Genomic DNA, 27,712 nt, shown 5'->3' on the forward strand with positions numbered 1-27,712 from the left:
TGGCGTGGGGCTGGGGGAGCAGGGCAAAATCGCCCCCTTCTTGAGAACCCTCATGTCTATGAATCCGTGTGATAGCCCCTCCCTCTGTTTTCCTTGTGTTACACACACAGTAGCACTCTGTTCAGGGTGTAGTCTTCTCTTACACCACTTCTCGGCGACCATTTCCACTTCGCTGATTACAGACAGGAGAGAACTTCTCTGAAACAGACCTGTCCCGACAGGAAGAGGGGTGAGCCGCCCGTCCTGGGGGTAAGCCAGCCCTCAGACCAGGACTTCCGGGGCGGGGTCAGCTCCCGGGGGCCGTCCCGCCCCTCCGCGCAGTCGGGGGGTGGCCCGCAGGGGCGGGGAGCGGCCGTGGGCGGGGCCGCGCGCCCGGGCCCTCCCCCGCTCGACGTCACGGCGCCGCGGCCCCGCCCCCGCGCGCGGGCTCCTCCCCCTCCCCCGGCCGGGGCGGCTGGCCAGCCCGGAGTCGCTGGGCGAGCGGGGTCGCCTCGCAGCGCTTTTGCACGGTAGGTGGCCCTGGGGTGGCGCGTGGGGTCCGGGCCGCGGCCGCCGGCAGGGAGGCGTCTGCGAGTCGGCCTCGGACGCCGTGGAGCCCTCAGCCCGGGCGGCTTCTTCCCGGGCCCGACGCGGCTGCTGAGGCTCCGGGGCTGGGAGCTGGGCGGGAGGCGGCGCGCGCGGGCCGGTTCGAGGATCCGCAGACGCCGGGCGCCCCGAGCGCTGTCCGCGGGGTGCGGTAGAGCCCCGGCCCCCTGACCGCGCTTCTCGCCTCGGACCCCGCGCCCCGGCGGCGCTCAGCGTCCGTGTGTGTGTTGGGAGTGGGGGTTGGGGGCGACGGCGTGTCACCGCCGTCGGGGTCCCCGGCCCCTCCGCGGCGTGCGGGGACCCCCCGGGCGGGCTCCGGGACGCGCGGGGGGCGCGTGGAAGTTAACTTGCAACGCCGTGCAGTTGTGAGGCGTGTCCAGAGTGGAGGCGTTGGGCGGCGGAAATCGCTGGCTGAGGAGGGGGCCGCAGAGAGCATGGGGTAGGGGGAGCCCTGGTGAACTTGAGGGTCAGCCGGGAGGAGGGAGCGAAATTCTGCCAGAAGACCCCGCCGCCTGGCAGCCTCCCCCTCTCAGTGTGAGCTGGACGGAAAGTGCTTGATAAAACAGACTGGGAGTGGCAGCGCGGGAAGGGGGGCTTGGTCACCCAGGCCTGGTTGCCGGACTTGGCAGAGTCGTTATTATTATGTGGGGCAGAAGTCGGGTCTGACTTTCTCACTCAAATGCCCATCCCCTCGGGAGGCAGGGTGGGGACCATCCAATGGAATGCGGTCGTTACAAGGCACTGTGCCTATCACTTGCCCACTTCCCCTTTTACAGGTGGGGAAAGTGAGGCTCAGAAAGGTCAAGTGCCCACGGCCCTTGTAGGTCCCACAGGTAGGATGTGGCAGAGCTGAAACCCACCCTCAGACGTCCTGACTTCATATGTCATGTATGGTTGTTGGGGAGGGGAGCTGTCAAACTCCTACTCATCCTTCAGAAGCCTCAGGCAGCACCCCATCCTGGAAGCCTTTGGCAGGCATTGTTGAGTGCTTCCTGTTTTGAAACCCACAGAGGTGACTGGCCCTTTCCCTCACTTATCAACCTCCCATCCTGGGCTGTGGACATCTGTCCCTGTACCCCATCTCCTATCCTTTCATTCAGCTGGGTGGCCTCATGGTTAGGCCAGGCTTCTGGAGTTGGGCAGATCTCGGGGTGACTCACTCTGGTTTAGTAGTGATGTAGTCTGTGCGAGTCATTCCTCCTCATCCAGCCTCAGTTTCCATGACTGTAAAATTGGGTTTGTTGAGTCATTCATGAACCAATTTACCCTACTGAATCCCAGTTGTACTATTATTTACTCAGTGTGTGTGTTTAAATCACTGTATTTTTTTTTTAAGATTTTATTTATTTATTTGACAGAGAGAGAGAGAGCACAAGTAGGCAGAGTGGCAGGCAGAGGGAGAGGGAGAAGCAGGCTCTCTGCTGAGCAGGGAGCCTGACGTGGGGCTCTATCCCAGGACCCCAGGATCATGACCTGAGCCGAAGGCAGCCGCTTAACCGACTGAGCCACCCAGACGCCCCTATCACCGTATTTTTTAAAACCTCATGTAATCTCTTTATAGCAGCTTTACTAAGATCAAGTTCATATATCCTATAATTCACGCTTTTAAAGCATTCAATTCAGCGGCTTTTTAGGATATTCACAGAGTGAATATTTTAGAACATTTTCATCACCCAAAAAGAAACCCTGGACCCATCTGCAATCACCTCTCAATCCCTCTCTCCCCAGCCCCTGGCAACCACTAATCTACTTTCTGTCTCTATGGATTTGCCTATACTGGACATTTCATGTAAATGGAGTCACGCACAATGTGGCCTTTTGTTACTGGTACCTTTCACTTAGAATGATTCTGAGGGCCATCCGTGTGGTAGTATATAGCAGTTCTTCCTTACTTTTTTTTTTAACAGGTTTTTTTAAGATTTATTTATTTATTTATTTGAGAGAGAGAGAGAGAGAATGAGTAGGGGAAGGGGCAGAGGGAGAAGGAGGGAGGAAGCCGACTCCCTGCTGAACATGGAGCCAGACGCAGGGCTCGATCTCAGGACCTGAGCTGAAACCAAGAGTCAGACGCTTAACTGACTGAGCCACCCAGGCGTCCTGATATTTCATTACTTTTTTTTTTGTTATTTCAGTATAGTTAACATACAGTATTAGTTTCATTAGTTGTACTTCATTACCTTTTAATGGCTGAATAATATTCCATTGCATGGATATACTCTATTTAACCACTTCTCAGCTGGTGGACATTTGTGTTATTTCTGCTTTTTGGCTGCTGTGAATACTGCTGCTGTGAACATTTGTGTACAAGCTTGTGTGTGCCCATATGTTTTCAGTTCTCCCCGGTATATCCCTGGGAGTAGAATTGCTGGATCGGATGGTAATTCTGTGTTTAACCTTTTGAAGAAGTGCCAGGTTCCCAGAGCAGCTTCCCCATTTTACAGTCTCGCCAGCAGCAGATGGGGGTACCGATCATCTTAAATAAACATAGTCTCCGAATAGTTACAGTCTTTGAAATCACTGGCTTTGATGTGCTCGGTATAAATTATTTTCCAATATGCATTGAGTTAAATGCCTCGTTAGCAGAATAAGGAGTGTCCTGTGGGTCACCAGGAGCATCTCTGGGACCATCAGGAAACCAGAAATCCAGCCCGTGGAGCGCTTTGCCAAGGTGTGTGTGTGCTTGCATTGCTTCTGTAACAGGGGCGTAGTTGTGAGGGCAGTCTACCGGGCCCTGTGCGGGACGGGGGGCACTGAGGAGCCCAGGGGCTTGCAGTGCCTACCCCAGGACCTGGTGGTGCCTGTTAGGAACCTGTGTATAGGAGAATGGAAAAGTAGGAACTGGCCAGACCTTCCCACCCCAGCTGCAGAGGCCAGTCCCTCAGCGGTGAAAGGGAGTCTGGTCCTGCCCGGGGCCCCACCCTGGCCACCTATGCTCATTCTGCAGGTGACCTCCCCTGGTGGCCATGTGGGGTGGGCCATCTGAGCGGCCTCAGGGAGTCACTGCTTGTTTCAACCGATGCCACCCCTCCCTCGCCCCCCACTCCCAGACCTGAGACCCACAGTCCTGAGTTATAGAGGCCCTGTCGGTGCCCCTCGGGATGACACACAGACATCCCCTCCTTCCTCTTGGCATTGCCCCCATGCCTGGGACCCCCACCTCTTCCCTCACGCTCTTTGCCTGCTGTGAGGATGAAGCTGCTCGGGAAGAGCCCAGGTCAGAGCACGGCATTTTCATCGAAGAACCAAGTTTTTTGAAGGTCACCAGTTCCTGATGTTCTTAAGCCTGTCGTCTGCTGGTTCTGGAACCGAACCCAGCATCCCTCCGTGCGTTCTGGGTTCCCATGGAGCAGCCTTGTCCTACCTGGACAGCTGCTGTTTGGGAGGGCCATTGAGCTGGGCCTCTGGCACCTGTCACCAGCCCCTCCTGCTTTTATTCATTTATGCATATTTTCCCTTCCTTGTCCTTTTACAACCAGGCATTCCTGGATAGCCTGGGGAAATGGAAACGGTTCAGGAGACTAGGGAAGAGTCTCTGGGCCTCAGTGTATCCTGCTGGGGAAATGGGTGTGGACTGAGTCAGAACTTGGATCTAGTGCCACCCTGGGATTGGTAAGGCTGTCAAAACGTGTTATTGACACGACTTTGTGAATCGATATGTAGTAAGAGAGGTGGGTCAGCAGTGGCTGGTGGTAGTGATTTAAAAGCCCAGGTATGGCCCAGATGGCTCTGATCTGCCCTGTGGCACTGCAGAAACTTGTCTGGGTAACAGCAGCTCCTGGCCTCCCCACCCCCCCCCCCCCCGCCACCTGTTCCTGCCATCTGCAGGGCCCCTTCTCTGCGCTCTGCAGCCACACACTCACCCTGTCTGGGGCCACTCCAGAGAAGGTTCTGAGATGCCTGCGCCCTCGCATGGCCCTTCTCTGGTCTTTTCCACTCTGGGTTGTGGCATAAGGAGGATTCATGGGAATGATTCATTGAGAATGGCCCGTGGGGTGGGCCGAGCCCCAGAAATTGCAGGGAAGGGCTGCTGGGGGCAGTGCCCACGTGCCCTGGGGAGCCGCCGGGGCTGCCGTCCCAGGGAGGAGCTTCATGTTATCCTGTGTGCTCAGATGGTGGGAGGCAAGCGCAGGGCAGCCAGCCTGTCTGCCAAGTGCATTCTTGCATCGACCAGACTTTTGACCAGGCTGCTGTGGCCAGAAAGCAGGCTGGTGGCCAGAAAGTGGGCCTGGTGGCAGTGTGCACGCTCCAGGGTTCACGCCTGCATCGGAATCTGGTTGTTCCGCTCAGCGGCTGCACGTTTGTGTTCCTCCCTTCCTGCTGCCATCAGTTTTCCCGTCTGCAGAATAGAGGTGCAGCTAGGACCTGCCTCCTGGATTGGACCAGAGGGGACGGGGGCCAAGTGCTTACCTTGTTGCAAGGCAAAATGAGACGGCTCAGGGTCAGAAAGGCTGTTGGAATCTTGAGTGTGTCCCTTTGGGAGCCTCAGCTTTCCCATCTGTCGGAAGGCCATAATTATAACTGATATCAACAGAGCTCACCAGGCACGAGGCAGTGTTCTAGGCGCTCTGTGTACACGAACTCGTTTGATCCTCCCAGTGCCCAAAGGAATTGGACAAGCCGAGGTATGGAGAGGTGAAGTCATTTGCACAAGGGCACCCTGCTAGGAAGCGGGAGAGACAGGATTTGAATCCAGAGTCTACGCTCCTAATTACCATCTTACCCCCTCTCGATACCCTATCTTTTTTTAAAGATTTTATTTATTTGACAGAGACACAGAGAGAAAGGGAACACAAGCAGGGGAAGTGGGAGAGGGAGAAGCAGGCTTCCCGCTGAGCAGGGAACCCGACGCGGGGCTTGATCCCAGGACCCTGGGATCATGACCTGAGCCGAGGGCAGACACTTAACGACTGAGCCACCCAGGTGCCCCGCGATACCCTAACTTAATGTCCAACACATAGAAAATACTCGGAAGGTGTTGGTTATTATTACTGTATTATATTGTTATATACTGTTACAAATTATTATGTATTATTAATGGACGTTTATCCCTTTCCCTGCCTATTTGTTCACACTCTAACCTGGATGACAGAACAAGCAGGGCTCTTGGCTTGCGAAGTCCAGACTCCTACCCCCCAACCCTGATCCCTCCTCTCCCTCCCGTTCCCCCACACTCTCCTGAGCAATTGGGGCTGGGTAGGGGCTTGGAAGTAGCTGAGTCCCAGCTGGGTTTCTGAATTGCTATGTGACATTGGGCAAGGTGCTTTCCATCTCTGAGACTCAGTTTCCCCACCTGTGAAATGGGCAGGTTGGCCTGTAACAAGCTGCCAACCCATGCCTTTGACCCACGGGACGGTTTCTGTTTAGCTCCCATGGTGTTTTATTTTAAATTGAGCCAACATTCGATTATTTTTAGAGAATCATCCAATTTCCCACTTCTTTTGGGAACTCAGGAGCTTGGGCCAAACTGGAGTGGCCTGAAGATCTCCCTTAAATGCCCTGGGCCCTCCTGGTCATTGTAGTCCCCACCACACCATTCCCCACCATCTCATGCATGACCTTTCTGGCTCCCAGGGCCCTCTGGCCCAGTACAGGTCTTCACAGCTCTGAGGACACCCCGGACCTGCCTGGGTGGGTGTCACTTGAACACGAAGTTCATTGCTTTAAAAACAAAATATTTTTTTTTCTTTTTTTTTTTTATTCTTATGTTAATCCCCATACATTACATCATTAGTTTTAGATGAAGTGTTCCATGATTCATTGTTTGTGCATAACACCCAGTGCTCCATGCAGAATGTGCCCTCCTCAATACCCACCACCAGGCCAACCCATCCTCCCACTCCCCTCCCCTCTAGAACCCTCAGTTTGTTTTTCAGAGTCCATCGTCTCTCATGGTTCGTCCACCCCTCCGATTTCCCCCGCTTCATTCCTCCCCTTCCGCTACCTTTTTCTTCTTCTTTTTTTTTTCTTAACATATCTTGCATTATTAAAAACAAAATATTTTTAACCCCTGGTTTCCACGCTCTTCAAGAGTCGCCTCAGCTCTGCTTTTCTGGGACATTGACGATTGTCCGAGGCCTCCTGTTACCTATTCTGTCCCTAGAAGCCTCGAGGCTTTTAACACATCAGGAGCTTGTCCCCATTCCACACTCCCTGTCTCTGGGCCCCAGGGTCCCACCTTACCTGGTTCAGGTCTCCACATAACCCACAGTGAGATATTCGGGGCCAGCGGAAGTCCCTCTGCTATGAATACTGGCGAGGATGTGTCTGTGTCCCAGCGTATCTACACTGCTTGCCCGGCTCCGGGGACACCATCCCATACCCTTTCTCTGTCCTCACAAGGGATCAGGGGGGCATTTGTTACTGACCACTCCATTTCCTGGAAACTGAGGCACAGAGGCAGTCAAGTCACTTTCCCCAAGGTCACACAGGCCTGATGTGACAGCAGTGGAAATTTGAGCCCACATCTGCCCAACTCCAGAGGCCGCCTGCGGGAGTCATTCATCCATCCCATCGCTGCACAGATAGCTGCTGAGGGACGCCCTCCATGGACATCTATAGTCATGGCTGTGGCCCCAGCACCTGGCACTGGGCCTGGGTTATCCTGGAGGACTCAGGAACTACTTGTGGAAAAGGGACATGTGGAAGTTTCTTGGCTACATGCTGGGGTGCAGGATTTAAGAAGCCACCAGGTCCCCTTTTTCCTGGAGTTTACCCTCTAGTGGAGGCATCAGACAAGAAAAAAAGTCAACCACATCTCTGACCTGAGGTGCCTACCTAGAAAGTTGACAAACTACAGCCCCCGGGGCCAAGTCCGGCCCACTGCTTGTTTTTGTAAATGAAGTTTTATTAGAATACACCACACTCATTTATTTCCGTTCTGTCAGTGACTGCTTCTGTACCATAAGGACAGAATTTACTGGTTCCCCAGAGACCATGAGGTCCAACAAAATTGAAAATACTTTTTTTAAAAGATTTTATTTATTTATTTTACAGAGAGACAGCGAGAGCAGGAACACAAGCAGGGGGAGTGGGAGAGGGAGAAGCAGGCTTTCCGCCGAGCAGGGAGCCCGATGTGGAGCTCGATCCCAGGACCCTTGGGATCATGACCCGAGCCAAAGGCAGACGCCTAATGACTGAGCCACCCAGGTGCCCCAAAATTGAAAATATTTATTGCTGGACCCTTTACAGAAAGTCTGGCAACCCCTGATCTAATTATCTCTTGGGTCCCTTTAAGTTATAGTATTTTGTAAGGTGATAGTAAAATAATGATTGCCATTAATATTTGAGTGCCTGCTGGATACTTAGCTCTTGGGGCTTCTGCCTGAAACTTTCCCACACAGCTCAGGGAAGGTTTTGTTTTGATTTTGACTGTCCATGGGCATCAGGGGGCCTTCACTTCTTTATTTAGTCTGTTCTCCCATTTAGTCAACGAACGGGGCCGGGTCCCGCGAGGATGTGGGCAATGTCCCACCCTGTGCATTCCTGTGGAGGAGGCAGGCCAGAGGGGTCATACAGGGTGCTAAGTGCTTTTTGGGGGGCATACTGGGTACTGGGATGGGAGGCAATCAGGGAAGGCTTCCTGGAGCTATTGGGGGGGCTGCAAATTGTGCCAGTAGGAGTTGGCTGGGTAGAGGAGGGCAGGAAAGGTGTTCCAGGGAGAAGGAACCACGGGTGCAAAAGTTCAGAGCTCTGTGACCCCCGTGGCCTGGTAGGGCTGCTCGAATTTATGGCTTCCGGAAGTTGGTATGTGCGGGTGGGGGTGGAGTAGGGTGTTAAAATTGGAGGTCAGCAGGAGTCGAGTCACAACACAGGGTCCAGTTGCTACCCTGAAGGACCTGGGTTTCCCTCTGGAGAAAGAGTTTTCCTTTCCAGGTCTCCCTCTATCCTTTGTGGACTCCCAGGGGAGTCACCGCTGGGTGCTAACTTAGCGGCTCCTGTTGTTTAACACAGAGCACGTCCCTGCTGGGCTCCCCCTCCACCCCCTCCCCCTGGGCTCCCTGGGTGGCCGCCCCCAGCTAGGAGGCTTAAAGATTGCTTCCTTTGCATTTATTTTTGCAGTTTTTTTTTTAATTAAGGCGTGTTTTTCATTTAAGCCGGTGGGTTCTGGTTTCCTTTGAAAATGTTATAGCAATATTGAGTTCACTGAACAAAAATAGGAAACAGGTGAGAGTAATTGGGAAGGTGGCCCTCAGCAGGTGGGAATTTGGGCAGCCCCGCAAGGGGGCGGGGGGGGGGCGCTCCCAGGGGGCCAGGCTGGTACGTGACCTTGCTCTAAAAGGTTTGGTTCCTCCCTGAAGCCCCAGGAGCGTTGACCCGAGGGGTGGGGAAGGACACCAAGCTGAGGTTCTGGTTGCAGGCTGTTCCCAGGCTCCCCTATCTAGCTCCTGCTCCCTGCGTCTGGCTGGGTCTCTATTTTTGTCTCTCCCCGTCTCCTTCTCATCCCTATCTCCCTCTGTTCAGGTTTCCCTGACTCGGTCTCCCCCATCGCTGTCTCTCTCTATCTCTGGCTGGCTGGCTCTCTCCATCTGTTTGTCTGCCTTCTCTCTCCCCCACCTGCACTACTTCCCCTCCACCCACCCCCCCCACCCCAGCTCTTCCTTTATCTCATTAGAAACTCTCTGTCCCACTTCCTCTGGCTGTGAGTGACATCCTGCCCCCAGAACCTTTGGAACCGAACCCTCACAGAGGCGGGGGACTCCACCACCACCCTCCCCGAGGAGGCGTGGAAGTAGGTGGTGTGCGGATTCCTGGCAGGGAGGTGGAGGCCCAGGGAGGTCTGGAGGCCAGCGGAGGCAGCACAGCACTGCAGGGATTCTGAGTCCGCCTGCCCCTGGGGCCCCAGAGTGCGGGGATGGGGGGCGGGGCAGAGGTGGGGGCGCGGAGGGCAGGCCCCGGGGCTGTGGGGGAGGCGACAGGAAGCCTGGGTTGGCAGCGAGGGGATAGAGTGCAGCTTGGGGTTTAACTTGGTTTGGGGGCTCAGCAGGGGGCTGTCACCCGGGGCGGAGGTGTTGGTTACCCTGCCTCCGGGGACTCCCCCTGAGTCTGCCCACAGCAGGTGCGTGGCCCGCGGGTCATTGCATTTCCTGCTGTCTCAGTGACCCTGGGCTCCTGGGCGGGCCCCACGCTGTGTTCACAGCCCCACTGGCGCACACAGTAGGTCGGCAGTGCACCTATGTTGGCTAATCTGGGGGAGAACAGCAATATTAGAAAATGAGTTCAGCCTCTTTCTTAGAGGGCTCAGAGACTGAGGCTCAGAGAGTGGAGGTGATTTGCTCAGGTCATGAAAACAGATTTGGAGTACAGAACAGGTCTGGGTTCCCCAAGGTGGATGCAGCACAGGGAGAACATTTAGCTGGTAGGTCCTCTGGTGGCCCTCTGTGGGTGTCCCGTGGACACCCCCTCCTAGGAGGTGGGGGCACTGGGGTTTGAGGCTGGCTCACCCTCACCCACCTGCTGGGGGAGTCCGGGCAAGTTCCTCCCCTGAGATCCCTGGGGGTCTCTACTTTACCCTCCGAGGGAATGAAAAACAAGGATCCTGAGAATGGCAGAGGGGGTCAGCTCGGTGGGGTCAGAGGTCACTGACCTCACTGTGCTTGCTCTCAGGCAGGGGCAGTGGCTGCCTTAGCCTTGGGAACCTCGCTCAGTCCTCTAGTTAGATGTTGCCCTGGATCACGAGGATACCATTATATCACAAGGTCTTCTGTGACTTAGCTGGAAAAACCCAAAAGGAGAAGACATGGATTCCACCCTCAAAAGCCTTCACTAGCTCCCTATTGCCTACAAAGGAGTGGGGGGAGCCCCCCTCATGGCACTCAAGGCCCCGCGATCTGGCTACCGCCTTCCTCTCCTACCTCCCTCCCCTCTTGAGCAGGTGTAGGGCAGCACCTTTAAGCAAGCAGCAGGATCCCCTGGAAGGCCAGCTTGCTGCACCCCATACCCAGAATCCACTCCCCCCTCCCACTCATTCAGCAGGTCTGGAAAGGGACCAAGAATTTGCATTTCTAATGGGTTCCGAGGTGCTGCCAATGTGGTCTGGGAACCCACTTTACAAAGTGGGTTTTAAGCATACTCTAAAAAACCAGACGGTGTAGGAGCAAAAACCTGCTCCACCACACGCCTTCTGTGAGCTCTCAGGCAAGGACTTTAACCACTTTGTGCCTCGGTTTCCTCGTCCATAAAATGGAATAATATCTGCACCGTTCTGATAGATCAGTTGTAAGGATCAATTGGACTTAGTACGCCTAAAGCGCCTAGAACAGTGTCTGGACACGAAGTAAGCAGGCAGTACGTGCACGTTTGCTATTATAACTACTCTTGCTATTGTTATTTTTATTACAATTAACATTTAACCCCACCGTGACCTTGACACTGTTGTGCTTACAGTGACTCCTTTGCCATTCTTGATTCCCAGTGCGCTTGGACACCTCTGGGCCTCTCTGCTCAAGCTCTTCCCTTCCCTGGGACCCCTCGCCCATCCTCTGCACCTGTTCCTGTGCTACGCATCCTTCTCAGATTCCTGCCTGACCCTCCCCACTCCCTGCCCCGCACCAGCCAGAATCCACAGCCCCTTCCTCTGACCTCCTTGGTCACATGACTTACTTATTCCCCTGATCCGGCTATCTCCTTTCATTCTGCCCATTATCCAGTTACTTGAATGTCCGTTTCCTGTGCCGATCCACAGACTTCTCCAGATCTGACTTCTTGGGGCTGCCAGTGGGTGGCAGGTTCCTAGTGGGGCTGGGACGGTGGCAGGGAGTGATGGGCACAGCCAGACGCGTGGTCGGGAGCCCACATTCTAGAGGGTGAGAACACTCAGGGGTGTGCTCCTTCATTGAAAGGTGATTACTTATTTACTGTCACTTCGCCCAGCTCTGCTCTTTGGGGACCTTCTCCACTGGGGGCTGGGGACAGAAAGCCCAGATGAAGGGGGTAATGAGGACTCCAGGGAGCTGCATCTGCCTCCCACCATTCAGTTCCCAGATCCCTGAATAGCTAAGACTTGCCCGTTCCTGAGCAAACAGGTACATGTACGTTTATCTTTTTGCGTGTCGTGTCACTGAAATCTCACAGTGACGTGAGGCAGGCATCGAGAGGAGCCCTGATACTGTGGGAAGGTGGGGCTTTCTGAGTCCGACACATGGGAGTCAGAATGCCAGCTGGCTGGTGCCCAAGCTATGAGACCTTGGGCCAGTTACTTCCCCTCTCTGGGCCTCTGCTTCCTCACCTGTAAAACGGAGATCACAGTCATGACCATCTCTTGGGTTGCCAGGAAGATGATAGATAAGGTTTTCTGGTGCCCGATGCATAAAGGTGCTCGGTGATTCACAGCAATAAGGATTATGTTGTTCACCCATTTCACAGATGAGGAAACAGGCTCAGAGAAGTTCAGGGACTGTCCCCCCACCTGACCCTCTTCCTGGTGATGTCCAGGCAAGTCTGCAGATAGAAATACTTTCCAGCAAGGTCCCAAGCATCCTCGGAACCCAAAGTGTTTTCCCGTAGGAAAAGGCTGTTGACTCACTCCGAATCTGGAGATCCCCCGTCCCCAGAAGACAGTGAAGCATGAGGAGCTGCCCCTTCTTCCTCATGGCTTTTGATTCGTTAAGTGTTCTTGTTCTGAACAGCTCTTGAGGACTTTGAAACCCTGGCTCTTCTGCCTGCTTTGGGAGTAAGTGAGGTAGGAAACTCTCCTAGTCCCAGGCTGTGTTTGTCTGAGACGGAGACGGGGGCAGGTTAATGCTTCGGTAAACTAGGTGCCCAGGTAGGAATGGCCCCAGAACCAAGCCTGCAAATTGTGCTCCTAACCACCCCCTCGCCCCCAGTCCCACCTCTGTCCAGACCCACATGTCCACCCATAGTATTGACAGGGGATGAAAGCCGAATGCCACCTGGATGAACCATAAAAAAAGGTGTAGGCCTTCTTATCTGGGGACATTACCTCCCACAAATGGTTATTACTTGCTTGCTTTGTTCTTGGTCAGGCCTTTCCACATTTGGCCATCGGCTATTGCAAAACCTCCACAACAAAGAAGTGGAAGGTGATGCAATCAAAAAAGCCATAAAATGCAACTGGGAGCGGGGGGAGGGGGAAGTTAGCCAAAGACTTTCTGAGCAAAATGTATGGGAACAACCTGACTCTTTTGTAAGCCAAAAAATACATGGGAACAACGTGACCTTTTTGTAGGAGTTGGCTTCCCACGTAGAAAACCCATTTCCATGCCCTTGGGGCAGATGTGCAAGTGGTTAGCTGGCTCCAGCCATTACCCTGAGTCCCTGTATAAGACTGGAGATCGGTTTTGCTTAGTCTTATCAAAACATTAAAAAAAGAAAAACCATTCTGGGACCTGGGAGAAGACCACGGAGTGGTACGCATGCAGAGGTCAAAAGAGCCTATTGTGTATCTGCATTTATTGGGTCAGGTAAATGGAAAGTCTGGAGGTGATCACCTTCAGGTATAGCTGGATCCAGGTGCTCCCGTGTGTCAGGACATGTCTCTTAGATGGGCTTTCTTCGGTGGTAGCTTCATTCTCAGGCACGCTCTCCCCAGTAACACTTCCCGGCATACATCCTCCTAACATTAGCAGTCTTGGCTGCAAGAGAGCCATTTCTCTAGTAATTCTTGCAAATCCTGGGATTGAATCCTCTTCACCCACCTGGGGTCTCATGCCCACCCGTGAATGTCTGTACCCTTTTATTGGCCAGCCCTCCATCACTGGTCCTGCGCATGGGATCAGTCCCATCCCGGTCACAAGGACTGATCCCGGAAGATCAGAGAATGCATGCTTGGCAGGTAGTTTGACAAATACCCATGCCAGTGATAGAGCAGAAATAAAAGGGAGAGGCAGGATTTCTACCCTGGAGGGAAAAATGGAGGCCGACACTGCCATTCATTGAGCATTTACTCTGCTCCAATATGGTATTAAGGCCTTTATGTGTGCTTAGTTGCTGTTTGCCTTTTATAGATAAGAAAATGAGGCTCAGAGAGGCTAAGTGACTTACCTAAGGTCACAAAGCTAATAGGGGAAAATTCAAACTCAGGTCCATCTTCCTGCAAAACCCATTCTTTCACCACTCCCTGATACCTGAGGACACTTACCGATCAACAAAGTGAGCTCGAAAAATAAAATATGAATGCCTGGGGGTGTGCCAGGCTCTGTGTTAAAGGTGGGAATACAAAAGAGAAAAATTTCAAAAAGCCTGCAGGGCCCCTCAGCCCATGAGCTCTCCACAGTCAAGTGTGGGAGATGAAGGGGCAAACAACAATTACTGCAGAGAATGGTGAAGGATAGGCAGAGGGGACTGTGAGACATAGGAGGTGTTTAATCTGCGTGTTGGTGGAAGGTTTCCTGGAAAAGGTGATGCTTGAGCTGAGGTAATAACAAACAAGCCAAGATAAATTTGGGGAGAGGGTACATAGGTACCTAGTAGATAGGACTCTTGATTGACAAAGACAGAAACCCAGCTCCCACGGAATTAAGCAAAAAAAGTACATTTATTGGCTCATGTAACTAAAAAGTAGAGGGGTAGGGATGGCTTCAGGTGTGGCTGGATCCAGGAGCCCAACTAATATCAGGGAGTCATGTCTCTATCTCTTGGCTCCATTGTCTTGGGTTGGCTTCTCAGGCAGGCTCCACAGGTGGCGACCAGAGATGTCCCTGTACCTCCAACCCCACACCCTACTTGCTTAGCCTCCCCAGAAGTTCCTGCTGAAGTCTCAGGCTGACTTTCATTGACCTAGAATGAATTATATATCCATCCCTGAACTAACACTGTGGCCTGGAAACAGAACACGTAATTGTCCAGGCCTAGGCACATGCCCATACCTGGAGTCTTAGATACTGGGAAGGTGGTTAGGAAAATCAGGGGTGTGTGGCATCTATTGGGTTGGCATCTATCCGTTTGTCTGGAGCACAGGGGGCTGATCATGAGGCCCCCATAAGCCATGTGGAGAATTGCATCCTGGGGCTCCTGGGTGGCTGAGATGGTAAGAGTCCCACTCTTAATTTTGGCTCAGGTCATGATCTCAGAGTCATGAGATCCAGTCCTGCCTCTGGTTCCACGCTGGGCATGAAGCCTGCTTAAGCGTCTCTCTCTCCCTCTCCCTTTGCCCCTACCCCCCTTCTCTCTCTCTTCCTCTCCTAAAAAAAAAAAAAAAATTGTACCTTAAGGATAGCAGGAAACCTTGACATGGGTACTGTTGGAGAGTTGCAGGGGTGGAGGCAGGGGGACCAGGTGGGAGGGGGAGGTATTCACATTGTTCCTGTGAGGTGCTTTCTCTTTGCAGCTTTGATTTGCATTTCCCTGATGGTCAGCAATACTGAGCGGATATTGAGCCATCTTTCCTGTGCTTGTTGGCCATTTGTAGATCTTCTTTGGAGAAATGTCTGTTAAAGTCCTTTGCCCATTTTTGAATCAGGTGGTTTGGTGTGTTTTTTTTTTTTTTTTTAATTTATTTATTAGAGAGAGAGTGAGAGAGAGAGCGCAAGAGGGGGTAGGGTTAGAGGGAGAAGCAGACTCCCCGCCGAGCAGGGAGCCCGATGTGGGACTCGATCCCGGGACTCCGGGATCATGACCTGAGCCGAAGGCAGTCGCCTAACCAACTGAGCCACCCAGGCGCCCTGGTGTTTTGTTTTTAAGTTTCAGAAGTCCTTATATAATCTAGTTACTAATCCCTCATGAGATACGGGATTTGCAAATAGTTCCTCCTGTGGGTTGTCTTCTTATTGTGTTGATGGTGTCTTTTGATGCACAAAATGTTTTAATTTTCATGAAGTTAATTTGTTTCTTTTTTCTTTTGTTACCTGCGCCTTTGGTAACACAGCCACGAATTGGTTGCATGGCGGTGTCTTGAAGGTGAAGTCGGCAGGAGTTGCTGCTGGGTTGGATTGGGGTGGGAGAGCGAGAGGAGAGTCTTGCTTTTGGCTGCCTTCAAGCCTTTGGGCCTGAGCATAGTACACTGCCACCAAGTAAGGGTGGAACGTATTTGGGGCGAAAGCCAGGCGATCAGCTTTGGGTGTGTTAAATTTGAGGTGCCAGCTCAGCACCCAAGTGGGGGTGACAAGGAGGTGGTTCTTGCCAGAGTCCGTGTTGAGGACAGAATTTTGGGCTGGAGGTGTTCATCCAGTAGGAATCTCTTGCTAGCTGTGCCAGCGTGTTCAGGTTTGGTCCAGCGTCAGGAAGGAAAAAGCCTGAAAACATTCTCCCAGGGGGGACGGAGAGAGAAAAAGACAAGCAGACATCACCTCCTTGGCCTCTCATCAGAAGCCAACCCAGCCTGGCTACTCCTTTACTGAGTGTGGGTTTGGGGCAGGGGTGTGTGCCAGGCACCAGGCTGCGGGTGGCACGACCGGAGGCCTTGGCTCTGTTGACCTTTCTGTTCCTGGGGCCCGGCATCAAGCCTGGCCCCAGGAGAGCGCCTGCTGGCGGCTGTCGATAAAAGGAATGAATGGAGTCCCGTGTGTTCATCAGTAGCAGATGGGAAGGTGCGTGCGTGGGAGGATGCCCGGCCAGCACCACCATTCCTCAGTGTCGGACAAAGTGTGGCTCTTTAAGACTATTTTTAGTGAAGTCTATCATACGTACAGAAAGGTGCATGCATCGTAAGTGGACAGCTCGATGAATTTTCAAGAGGTGTGACGGCACCAGATCAAGAAAAAAAGCATAGGACAAACAATGAATCATGGAACACTACGTCTAAAACTAATGATGCAATGTATGGGGATAATATAAGAATAAAAAAATTTAAAAAAAAAGAATTAAGTTAAAAAAACAAAAAAAGAAAAAAAGCATAGGCCTTGCACCCCCTCCAACAAGATGCCTGGTACCCCCTCCAGTCAGCCCTCCCCAAAGGGTAGCCGCTATCCTTAAATCTCCTATTAGAAGTTAATTTCGCCTGTCTTTGTACTTTATAGACGTATAAAGTACTTTACATACATAAAAACGCAGATGCGCTCTTTTGTTTTGTTTTTGTTTTTTTTTTTCCTCAGCATAAATCTGTGAGCTTCATCCAGATTGTTGCGTGAAGTTCTGGCTTGTTCTTTTGCCTGGCTGTTCAGTATATATATTTATTTATTTATTTGTATTTACATATTTATTCTCTTGTTAATGGGCATTTCCGTAGTTTCTAGTTGGGGGCTTTTGCAAATAGTGCTGCTGGGAACATTTCGGTATGTATTCTTTGGTGAACAGTTAGATGCACTTCTTTTTTTTTTTTTAAGATTTATTTATTTGAGAGAGAGAGCCCGCAGGAGGGGTGGCAGGAGATAGAGAATCGCAAGCAGGGATGAGCGCTGAGCCCAATGCAGGGCTTGATCTCACAGCCCTGAGATCATGATCTGAGCTGAAATCAAGAGTCGGATGCTTAACCAACTGAGCCACCCAGGCGCCACAGTTTAGATGCATTTCTGCTGGGTGTGTACTTAGCAGTAGAATTGCTCAGTCATAGAAAAGGTGCGCGTTCAGCTTTTGGGTTTGTTATGTCATTTTCCCAAAGGGAATTGCCAGGTTCCCCTGTCACCTGAGCATGAAAATTTTGGTTGCATCACATCCTTGCTAACACCTGGTGTTCTCTTTTTTTTTTTCTTTAAAGCTAGTCACATGTATAGTGGTCTTATATTAGACTTTTAATTTGCATTTATTTTCCTGATGGATGACAGTGAGTGTTCTTACATAAGCTTATTGACCATTTAGATGATCTCTTCTATGAAGTGTATCTCTTCAGATTTGCCCATTTTTCTCTTGGGTTGCCTATTCTTATTGATTTCAAAGAGGTCTTTATATATGCTGGTTACAAATACTTTGTGTTATTTATGTATTGCAAATGTCTTCCGTTTGTAAGTTCTTTCAGTCAGCAAGAGGAAGAACTGGGCATTTCAAGCCTCAAAGTCATTGATTTGAAGACAGGGCAAGCCCTTCACCTGTGTATGCCTCAGTTTCCCTCTCTAAACCCTGCAGAGTATTTATCTTTAGCCCAATGCTCGCTGTGTAAATGGAGCTGTGACTGTTATTAGCACCTTTGCAGGGATGAAAGAACCCCCTGAACTAAAACAGGCAAAACTCACCCTGTAGGGGCTTTTTCAACCTAAGTCATTCCTGTTTCTCAGGTCAGTTCTATAAATATCGATTAAGCACTTACTATATACCATTCTCCAGGTTAGGCATTGAAAGTACAGCACTGAACAAGACCCAGTTCCTACCCTTGGAGGATGTTGCTCCGGGGGTGAGTGCTTGGGGGCTGCAGGAGCCCGGGGAAGCGTTGGCTGAGCTAGAGCATCACGGAAGGCTTCCTGGAGGAGGCGAGCGTCATGGGGTTGAGCATAGTTGAGTACGCCTCTTGTGTTCAGGCACATGCTTGGGTGCCTTCTGTGTGCCAGGCCCTGGTTCTCAACCAGAGGTGATTGCGCCCCCAGGGAACACTGGCAATGCCTGGAGATATTTTTGCTTGTTGCAACGTGGTGGGGGGGGGGGCACTACTGTCGTCTAATGAGTAGAGGCCAAGGGATGCTGCCCAAATGTCAGTGCTGAGGTTGGGAAGCCTTGAGCCAGATAGTTGTAATACCGTCCAAGGTTACAGTAAGGGGGGGTGATCAGAGGGACTGGGAATGTCACCCCAGCCAGAGGATGTCAGAGAAGCCGTCGCAGGAGGGGGAACCTGGAGCTGAATTTTGGAGGGTTGTGAGTGGGAACTGGCAGGAAGCGGGAGGTGCCTAGGAAGGGCCCTGGTGAATCACGGAGATGCAGAGGTGGGCGGTCCGCGTGCTTGGGGGTTTTACCCCCAAGGGCAGGCCTGGAAAGGGGGTGGGAGAGGTTTGTGGGGGCCGATCACCATCAAGGACTTAATCAGCCTGTGTGTCCTCCCCCCGCCCCCGGAGCTGTAGGCCACATTTAGTTGCTGAGCCCTTTCAGTGTGGCTAGCGCGGCCGAGGAACTGAGTTTTTTATTTCAATTTAACTTAAATTTAGATCTCAAAACAGACACTTGATTCCATTCCTGGGAAACTTTTAAGCATGTGTGGAACTATTTCGGGATGCGAATGTACGTTTTCAACTGTAAATTTTGTGAACTCTAAATACAGATCAGATATGCCTACTGAAAAGTTGAATGTACACCCCAGATTTCAGACCTAGTACTAAGGGAAATGTCTCATTAATCTTAATTTTTATATTGATTTTAAACGATATTTATATTTTATGTTGACTTTATTTAAATTTTCATATTGATTAATGGTAACATTTTGGATAGGTTGGGTGAAATGAAATCTAGAACCAAATTTCATTTCACCGTTTTCTTTTTCATGTGGCATTTTTTTTTTTTTTTTTTTTACGTGGCTTCTGGAAAATTGAATTCCACGTGTGGCTCACCCTGGATGTCATCTGGACGTCGCTGTTATGAACCCTGGGGAAGGGCTGGAATGTCTGGCCGAGGCTGAGGGCTCGTGGAAAGGTTTAGGCCGGGGAGCGACGGTGGTCAGGTTTGCATCGTTAGTTACACCCTCTGGCCACTGTGGTGAGAGAAGATTCTAGAGGATGGGATGAGCCTGGCCATGGGGAGACTGTATAGCCTGAAAGGCTTGAGCTGGGGCCACAGAGAGATGCCCTGATGCCCCAGACAGATAGTCCACAGGCAGGTGACCAGGCTGGGCCCAGAGGAAGGAGGAGCCTTTGGGGAGGGGGCGGGCACATCCCAGGACTGACCGGTCCTTCAAAGAGGCCTCACAGCTAAAAGACCGCAGGAGTAATGTTGGCCGCCACGGATCAACCTGCTGCTTCTGCTGGTCTCCTCTCCAGACACCTGCCAGCCCCAACCTGGTCCTCCCCTGCCACCCCGACTACAGCCCGCACCCCGCTCAGGTTTGACACCCCACTTCCTGCTTCCATGTCCTGCTCTCCACTGCTTAGCAGGCTCTGTGACCTTGAGCAAGTGGCTCTCCCTCTCTGAGGGCTGCCAGCTCTGCACGGCCTCACCCCTGTCGCACCGAGGACATAGGCGAGATCTGTGATGCCCACGGATGATAGATCTTCCCGAGTTGGATCTTTGGAGGGGTGATAGTGTGGAGCCCTAGGGGAGGGTGGGCATGGCACCCTCCCGTTCACTGGGTGGATTCTCATCTCCCATCTCTGGATTATGTCCCCGCTGCACTGCTTTGGAAGCTGAGGCTCAGAGAGGTGAGGGGGCTCGCCTAAGTCCACATAGCTCAACAGGAGCAGGATTCAGATGGGGAATGCAGACCTTGTCAGTGCCAGGCCACCACTCCCATGACCACGTCTCAGTGTTGGATCAAGGGCGGGGCGCTGGGCTCCGTGTCCTCATCTGTTGGGTGGGGTGGACAGCAGTGCTGACTTCGGCGGTTGGCTGCGAGGAGGGAGTAATTGAGGGAAGCAGCAGAGCGCCCGCTCCAGATGGGAGACAGGCCTCCCGATAGCGCTCCCGTTTGTTGGCTGATCCCTACGTTCCGTTTCTCCCAGCTGCTCTGCAGTGAGTGGTATGAGCCCACTCTCCGGGGAGGAACCTGGGGCCGAGATGTGCACCTAGTCAGTCAAAGCTGGGGCCCCAGCCAGCACCTTGGCTGTGGCTCTAGGGCCCTTTCCCTCCCCTGCACGGGTCCTGTCCTCACCCCAGGACCCCGACATTACCTCTAGTGCTTGACGAGGGCGGGCCTGCCCTGTCCCCCCCAGCCTGGTCCACCGTCCCGGGTGACTGGACATGAATGGGCACAGGGCAGCCTCCCCGGGGGGCGCTCACGGATGCCCAGCCCACAGAGCCTGTTCCTCGGGAACTTTCCTTCCCTTGCTAGGTGAGCTGTAATCTTTCCGCCTTCCTGCTTTGAGTCGTGTGCCAACGGCCACAGTGGGCGGGCAGGAAGCTGTCAGGGAACCTGCCCGGGGCATGGCCAAATTCTAAGAGCCAGAGCTGGGCTCTCCCAGGTCACCAACCCTGGGTTCTGGTTGTCTCAACACCTTGTTCAGCCTCATAGCTGGAAAAGGGAGGAGCCACCAGCCTGACCGAAAAGCAGCGTCTGACACATGAAGTTGGTACAGAAGGGGGACCTTGCAGACGGCTGGCCAGAGGGTCTTTTGGGGGCGCTTTGGCAGTTGCTGCTGAGATCTGAAGATGCCTAGCCCCCAGCCAGCTGACCCCTTTTTACATAGCTCCCTAGATCTGTGCTGCGCAAGTTTTAAGGTGCACGGGAATCCCTGCGGTCTTTTAAAATGCAGATTCGACGTGGAACCTCCAGGAGGGACTAGCAGGCTTCCAGGGAGCCCTAGGGGGCCTCTCAACGTGGGCGCAGGGAGGCCTGTTCCTGTATAATGGGGTGGGTTGCAGCAAAGATGAAAACAGCCTAAATGTCCTGCAGAGAGGCTTTGGCCCTGAATGGTGGGCCATCCCTGCGGAGGGGGTGGGGGTGGGGATGCCCTGGAGCAATTAAAGGAGGGAGGACGATCCAGTCCGATCCATATGATCCATATGGGTCTCGTTTTTTGTGAAGTTGAGCACCCTCTGAGTGCGGGGGCTTTGCTGTGTCATTAGCTGATGCGACCCGTGCTAGACTGCATCTGGCTGGGCTATAGGGCACACACAGTAGGTGCTCAAGCACTGTTTTCCGGATGGCAGAACCAATGTGCTGGCATGGAAATACCTCCATGACCTAGCGTGGCATGGACCACGCAAGTTTCAGAAGGATGCGTGTGGTCCGGGGCTTCTCAGCCTTGGCCACCCTGGCATTTAGGGCCAGATGATTGTTTGGTGCGGGGGCGGGGGGGGGCCTGACCTGGACATCGTAGGACGCTTGGCAGCATCCCTCGCCTCTACTCGTGAGATGACCACTACTCGTGACAACAAAAGCTGTCTCCAGACATTGCCAATTGTCCCCGCAGGGGCACAATCGGTCCATGGTGGGGGTATGATGGCGTGTGGATGGAAGGAGGGGAGGACGGGTGTTCGGGAGGGTGGGAGAAAGGCTCGGTGTGATGTCCATTCAGATACGGTTCGACTGGGACCCCCTGGAAAGAAGGGCAGGCGGCCCCTCTCCAAACCCATCAGTAGCAGTTGGAGACTTGGCTCCAAAGAGACTTAAGCTTTCTCTATTTTTTAAAAAATATGGAGATGATACCTGTGGCTTGAATACTTAAGTAAATGTTAGAACTAGGAAGGATACAAGGACTTTTTCTAGAGTTGTGAGGGTTTAGCTTGTGGATCACTTGATGTTCACTGGCCCAACTGGCGCCCAGGGAGGCCAGCAGAACTGGAAGTGGTGGGGGTGTAGCTTGTGGGAGCTGTGCTGGTTTTGCTCTGCAGCACTAGCAGGATGGCCTAGGATGTGGAGCCTGTGACAGAGGACCTTGGCAGAGAAGGCTCCTGTAGATGGGCACTAGCTGCCAGGCTTGGGCAGCTTCAGAGTCATCTTGCACATCTCTTGCTCAAATACCTGCCGTGGCTCCCTAGTACCCAAGTCTGAATTTCCTTCCTGTGCCTCCTGGGTTATTATTCCATGCCCTTCAAAGGATTTTCCATGACATAACTAGATTCCAAATACTAATAATAGTGATAACTATAACAATAGGACCCAGAGCACCGACTGTTTTCAGGAACAGTACAAAGTGCTTTCCATGCATTATTTTATTTAATCCATATGGAAGCCATCTGGCACTGCTGCAAGTCTGATTCTCATTTTATATATGAGGAGACTGATGCCCACAGTGGTTGAGTGTCTTGCCCAAGGTCACGTAGCTCCTGGCCCTGCCGGGATCCTCAGCCTGACTCCAGAGCCAGACTTTTAATCAGGAGGCCAGCCTACCTAATCTTGTTAGGAGAATGAGCCAGCACGATGCCCACAGAGAGGAGGCTGGGTGTCTGGAGACCTGGGCCCAGGCCTAGCCTGCTCTATGACCTTGACCAGACTCTGCTCTCTGGGCTTGCCCTGGGCTTTCTCGAAAGGCTGGCTCTATAATCCAGGGCTGAAGGTCTCCAAATTAATGCAGCAAGCCTAGAAATCACCCTGATTTCATTTTTCGCTTCTTTTCTTCTGTATCACACCATTGATACATATCCCCTGTAGGAGAGTTAGAAAATTCAGGGGGAAGAAAAGGAGAAATAAATGAAGTTCCAGTTAGCATTTTAGGGTGTGTCTTTCTAGAGTATTTTTCCAACATAAATACTTAACAGCGTGGGATCAGCCAGTCTCTCTGTCACCTAATTTACCTCGGATGTCTTGCAGGGTAATGAATTTTTTTTTTAAGATTTTATTTATTTATTTGAGAGAGAGAGAGAAAGAGGGGGTAAGAGCAGAGGGAGAGGGAGAAGCAGATTCTGTGCTGAGCGCGGAGCCCAGTGCGGGGCTTGATCCCACGACCCTGAGACCACGACCCGAGCCAAAATCAAGAGTCAGACACTCAACCAACTGAGCCACTCAGGCGCCCCCAGGGTAATGAATTTTTATAGGGTCACATCCAGGTCTAGTGTGGTTATACCATGGAATGTTTAATGAGAATATCTAATTAGAGATGATGATAATTTAATAGCTGGCCTTTACTGGAATCCTTCTCCTGCCAGGTCCTGCCCTGAGCACTTGCCTCAGCAGTCATCCCAGCAACCCTCCAAGGCAGGCCGCTCAGCCCATTTGACAGATGAGGACAGTGAGGCTGTTGCCATGAACTGGCCCCAGGTCTCATGGCCCAACCTTGGCAGAGCCGAATGTGGACTGGGTCCCTCCTGAGCTGTCCATCCATGCCCTTAACCACTGTCGGGCCACCCCGCCCCTCGCCTCATCACCCGTGTTCTCTTTGAGGCGGACACGTGAGCTGGGTGCTGGCCAAGGAAGGAAGGAAGACCAATTAGGAGAAGCCATGGTGGCCTGCGGTGGCCCCATCTGCAGCCCTGGGGAGTGTTCCTGCTCGGTATAGCCCCTCCTCCTGGGCCAGAGAGCCACTTTGCCGTGGGAATTTGCAGAGCCGTGTGGGGTGAAATCCAGACTGGCTTAACCGGACAGATTTCCCAAGACTTGAGTGTGTGGGTGGCCGGAGCGCCCATGGCTTCCAGTCCTTAAAGAGTTTCTGGGATGCCTGCTACCAGGCCACCTGCTGTGATCAGCCTGAGCAGTGGAGCCCTCCCGTGAGCCTGAAAAGCTATTTCTGTCTTAAGGTTCAGAGAGGTTAAGAGCCTCGTCCAAGGTTGCCTTCAGGGCTCTTGTCATTGAGAGCCGGGAGCGGCAGCATCCTGGGCCACATGCACTGGGGGCCCAGCTTGAGTCAGGGCATGGATAAAACACTTTGGAGGTGTTATTTTACTCCCTCCCCACAGCCCCAGGAGGTGGCCGCTGCCTGTTCTCATTCTACAGATAAGGAAACTGACCTCTTCTGTCCTTTTTAAAATGCTAACCCTGAGCTCCTTTTCCAAGTGAAATCTTCCTTGGAACACCCCCCTGAGGTGTTGCATCAAAGAAGGTTCTAGCCATTGAAGCTGGATGTGGGGCAGGGAAGGGAGCCTCAGAGTTCAGCCATCCCCTGGAAGTCAATGGCGGGGAAACTGAGTCTCAGAGAGGGAGGAGGCATGTCTTGGTGGCACGGCGCTTGAGCAGAGCGTGGAGGATTAGAAGCCCCTTCCCCTAGTCCTGGGTCAGGGAATGTTACTCCGTGCTCTGCCTTCCAGGCTGGTGGGCCCCGAAGGCCAGAGACTGGGTGTCTAAACTTTAATGTGCAGGACCTGCGGTTTGGATACAGACAAGCCTGCCCTCTGCTCTTTCTCAGTGAAGCCTCCACCTCCGTGAATCCTCATGGCAGCCTTGCTCATAAGAATTGTTGGACCCGGGCACCTGGGTGGCTCAGTCGGTTAAGCGACTGCCTTCGGCTCAGGTCATGATCCTGGAGTCCCGGGATCGAGTCCCGCATCGGGCTCCCTGCTCAGCAGGGAGTCTGCTTCTCCCTCTGACCCTCCTCCCTCTCATGCTCTCTGTCTCTCATTCTCTCTCTCGCAAATAAATAAAATCTTAAAAAAAAAATTGTTGGACCCATTTTACGGATGAGGAAGCTGAGGCCCAGAGGCAGGTGCACACCCAGCCTGGCTGAGTGCACGCGTGGGGCTCTGTGCACCGCTGGTGCCTAAAACACACACAGCTTGTCTGCTTCCCTGCAGGGCCGCGTTCGGTGTCTGGGGCCAAGGTCGCCCTGACCCCGGTCCCTGGTGTCCTCCACTCGATTTGGACTTGAGTTCATATCCAAGGTCACGTGCTGACGTGTGTTGCCAGTGTGGGTGGGGGTCATGTTTCTTCCTAAGAGTCGTATTGCCTCCTACTTTTATTTATTATGTAAAGTCAAAACACCCAAGCCACGCTGTGGGCTATGCCCTCAAGCTTTTCCCTGCGGCTCTTGTGTTGGACCTCTGCCCAGGCCCCTCCCCAGGCAGGAGTACCCCTCTCTGGCTCCTGGAGGCACAGTCTTTGGATGGCCTCCGAGGAGCCCAGGAGTTTGGATGAGGATTTCATTGACTCTGATTTAACATTTCCTCCAGGTGTCCGTGTAGGTGACAGATCCAGGCAGCGGGGCTTTGGTCACCGATAGAAACCACAGTATCTTTTTATTGCTTGCCAGTGGCTACAGGTATCTCTTCTCATCACTGCATGCACCTTGTATTTGTCGTGGGGCCTGCCTTTAGATCATATTTATTGTTTTAATAAACGAGCATGTAGGTTACTTTATCAGACCATTTTTTGGTAATGCTGTCCTTAGCCAGATTTCACTATAATTGGGGTCCTTTTGATCCTCTGTATTTTATTCTATTTAAAAACACTCTTGAGGCGCCTGGGTGGCTCGGTCAATTACGTGGCTGACTCTTGATTTTGGCTCAGGTCGTGATCTCAGGGTTGTGGGATTGAGCCCCGTGTCAGGCTCCACACTGGGCATGGAGCCTGCTAAAGATTCTTTCTCTCCCTCACTCTCTGCCTCTCCCCCTGCCCCCCACCCTGGCTGCTTGTGCATGCTTTCTTTGTCTCTCTCAAAAAAAACCAAAATACAGCACTTTCCTCAGAAGGGGCCCGTCGGTGTCACCAGGCAGCTGAAGGGGTCTGTGGCACAAACGGGTCGAAGGACCAGCTAGATGTGGGTCTGCATCCTGACACTGCCCTGCACCACTGTGTGGGGGCCTGGCCTGGGTGAATGCAGGATCCAGGGCCCTGAGGAGCATTTCCTCGAGCAGTGGGGGGGGGGGGGGGGGGGAGAGAAGCGGCACTTGGTGAAAGGCAGATCCCTGGGCCTCATCACATAACTTCTGAATCATAATGTTTGGGCGCAGGACCCAGGGGTCTGCGGCACGGGGGTTTGAGAACCAAAGAAGAGGGGAGAAACCACAGTGGTACAGTCATAGAGCCTGTTCCGAGCGCTGTCAGGTCATTTGTTTAATCCTCACAGCTCCGGTAGTATCCCCGTTTCACAGATGAGGAAACTGAGGCACGGAGAAGTTAGGGAATACGTCCCCCTGCCCTCCTACTCCAACAAGGGCTGCGTTGCTGATAATCGGCAGAACTAGAACTCCTACTCCAGTGCTCCTTGCCCCACCCCTAGCAGCTTCTTGGCCCAGGAATGGAGACAGGGTCTCCTGTGGGCCTGTATGCGTGTGGGTGCGTGTGTGCGTGTGTGTGTCCTGTTTGCATTGTTTACCGGGCAGGGCCCCGTGTGTTCCCAAGCAGGAAGCCCGGAGCAGGGGCCGCGCTGGGGGCGGGGGGTGGGGGTAGGGGAGCAGGGCTGGGAGCCAGGGGCCAGGTGTCCAAGCTGGACGCTACCCTGAGCGGCCACGTGACAAACAGCTTTTCCATCTATGCCCTGGGTGGGGTAGGGTTTCGGGGAAGCGATTAAGAGCCTGGGTTCTGGCATCAGACAGATCCGGGTACCAGTTCAGGGTCAGTTATCATCTGTGTGACCTTGAGCTAGACACCTCGCCTCTCTGAGCCTCACCTTCCGCCTCCGTAAAACGAGGCTAATCATAGTGTCTTACCCCCAGGGTGGTGGTTAGAGGCAAAATGCCCAGAAGAGCACCAGGCACACAGGAATTTCTTTCCCTAAGTCTTCACTTGGCGACAGAACCAGATGCCAGAGGATTCTGTGTGCGTGCTTGTGCTTTTTTTTTTTTTTTTTAATGAACTATTTGTTTTCCCAAGTTGTACATTTTTCTCTCACCCACCGAAGGCTGGCAACCTAAGGCCTCCCACTGGTCCTTCTGGGATGGAGCCCAAAACCAAAATATACACCAGCTCCCACTGGGGCGAATTGCATCTGCATTGCCTGGGCTTGCCCAAGCCCCTCTGGGGACGGGTGCTGCCCCAGCTGTGTTTGCAGCCTACGGACCAGGGGGTTGGTCATCTGTGGCCCGCGGGACAGACCTAGCTCGCTGCCCGATTTTGTAAATTGGAACACGGCCACGTGCCTTCCTTGGTGTGTGGTGTAGAGCGACTTTCATGAATGGAAAAGCTGCCTCACAGACCGTGTGACCCACGTGGCCGAGACCGTTGGCTCTCTGGCCCTTTACAGAGGAGATTTGCTGATCCCGCCTCCCCAGGCCACGCGAGTTCCTTCCGTTCTTCGTCCACCTGCTGTGAGGACAGTGCTCACAATATTAAATGCTAACGTTTTTGCGTTGCTCCACGTCAGGCTCGGTGGAAGATATGTAGTTTGTCAAGACTCTCTTTGGTCTGGGTGTTATTCCCCTTTGTCAGGTGGGAACGCTGAGGCTTGGAGAGCCACACCAGAGTGACGCGGGACACCCAGCCTCTGAGTGGGGGAGCGGGGATGTGAGCCCTGGGCCTCATCACTCCCTATCCCCAACTTGTGTCTACCAGGGGGCTGAACTGGGCCTCCTAGGGGGAGCCTGGACAACACGTGGGGGCCCTGCTTTGGTCATTTTTGGTAAAAAATGTGAAGATTTGGGTCTTCCTCCTGGCTCTCCTGCTTATCAGTTGTGTGGCCTTGGGCAGGTGACCCCACCTCTCTGAGCCCCAGTAAATAGGTGGTAATAAGGGAGGGTCAAAGGAGGTCATGGGGGTGGCGGGGTAGTGAGGACAAAATTCAATGATCTGTGTAGAACCCTTAGCTTAGTACCTAGCATACAATATATATAATAAGTGCTCAGTAAGGGCACCTGTGTG

The 27,712-nt window shown here is 52.8% G+C and overlaps 1 protein-coding gene across 1 annotated transcript in view; it reads left to right on the forward strand.

Annotated features, from left to right (window-relative positions):
* The first annotated feature begins 426 nt into the window (after positions 1-426).
* The window catches only part of TPST2 (tyrosylprotein sulfotransferase 2), a 47,960-nt gene continuing 20,674 nt past the window's right edge, over positions 427-27,712 (forward strand). The window contains exon 1 of the mRNA XM_081801934.1: positions 427-509. The gene's annotated coding sequence lies outside the window, so the exon portion shown is untranslated. The remainder of the gene's footprint in view (positions 510-27,712) is intronic.

The sequence above is a fragment of the Leptonychotes weddellii genome, chromosome 13, assembly GCF_054177405.1.
Source record: "Leptonychotes weddellii isolate Sample4059 chromosome 13, ASM5417740v2, whole genome shotgun sequence".
Classification (NCBI taxonomy): Eukaryota; Metazoa; Chordata; class Mammalia; order Carnivora; family Phocidae; genus Leptonychotes; species Leptonychotes weddellii.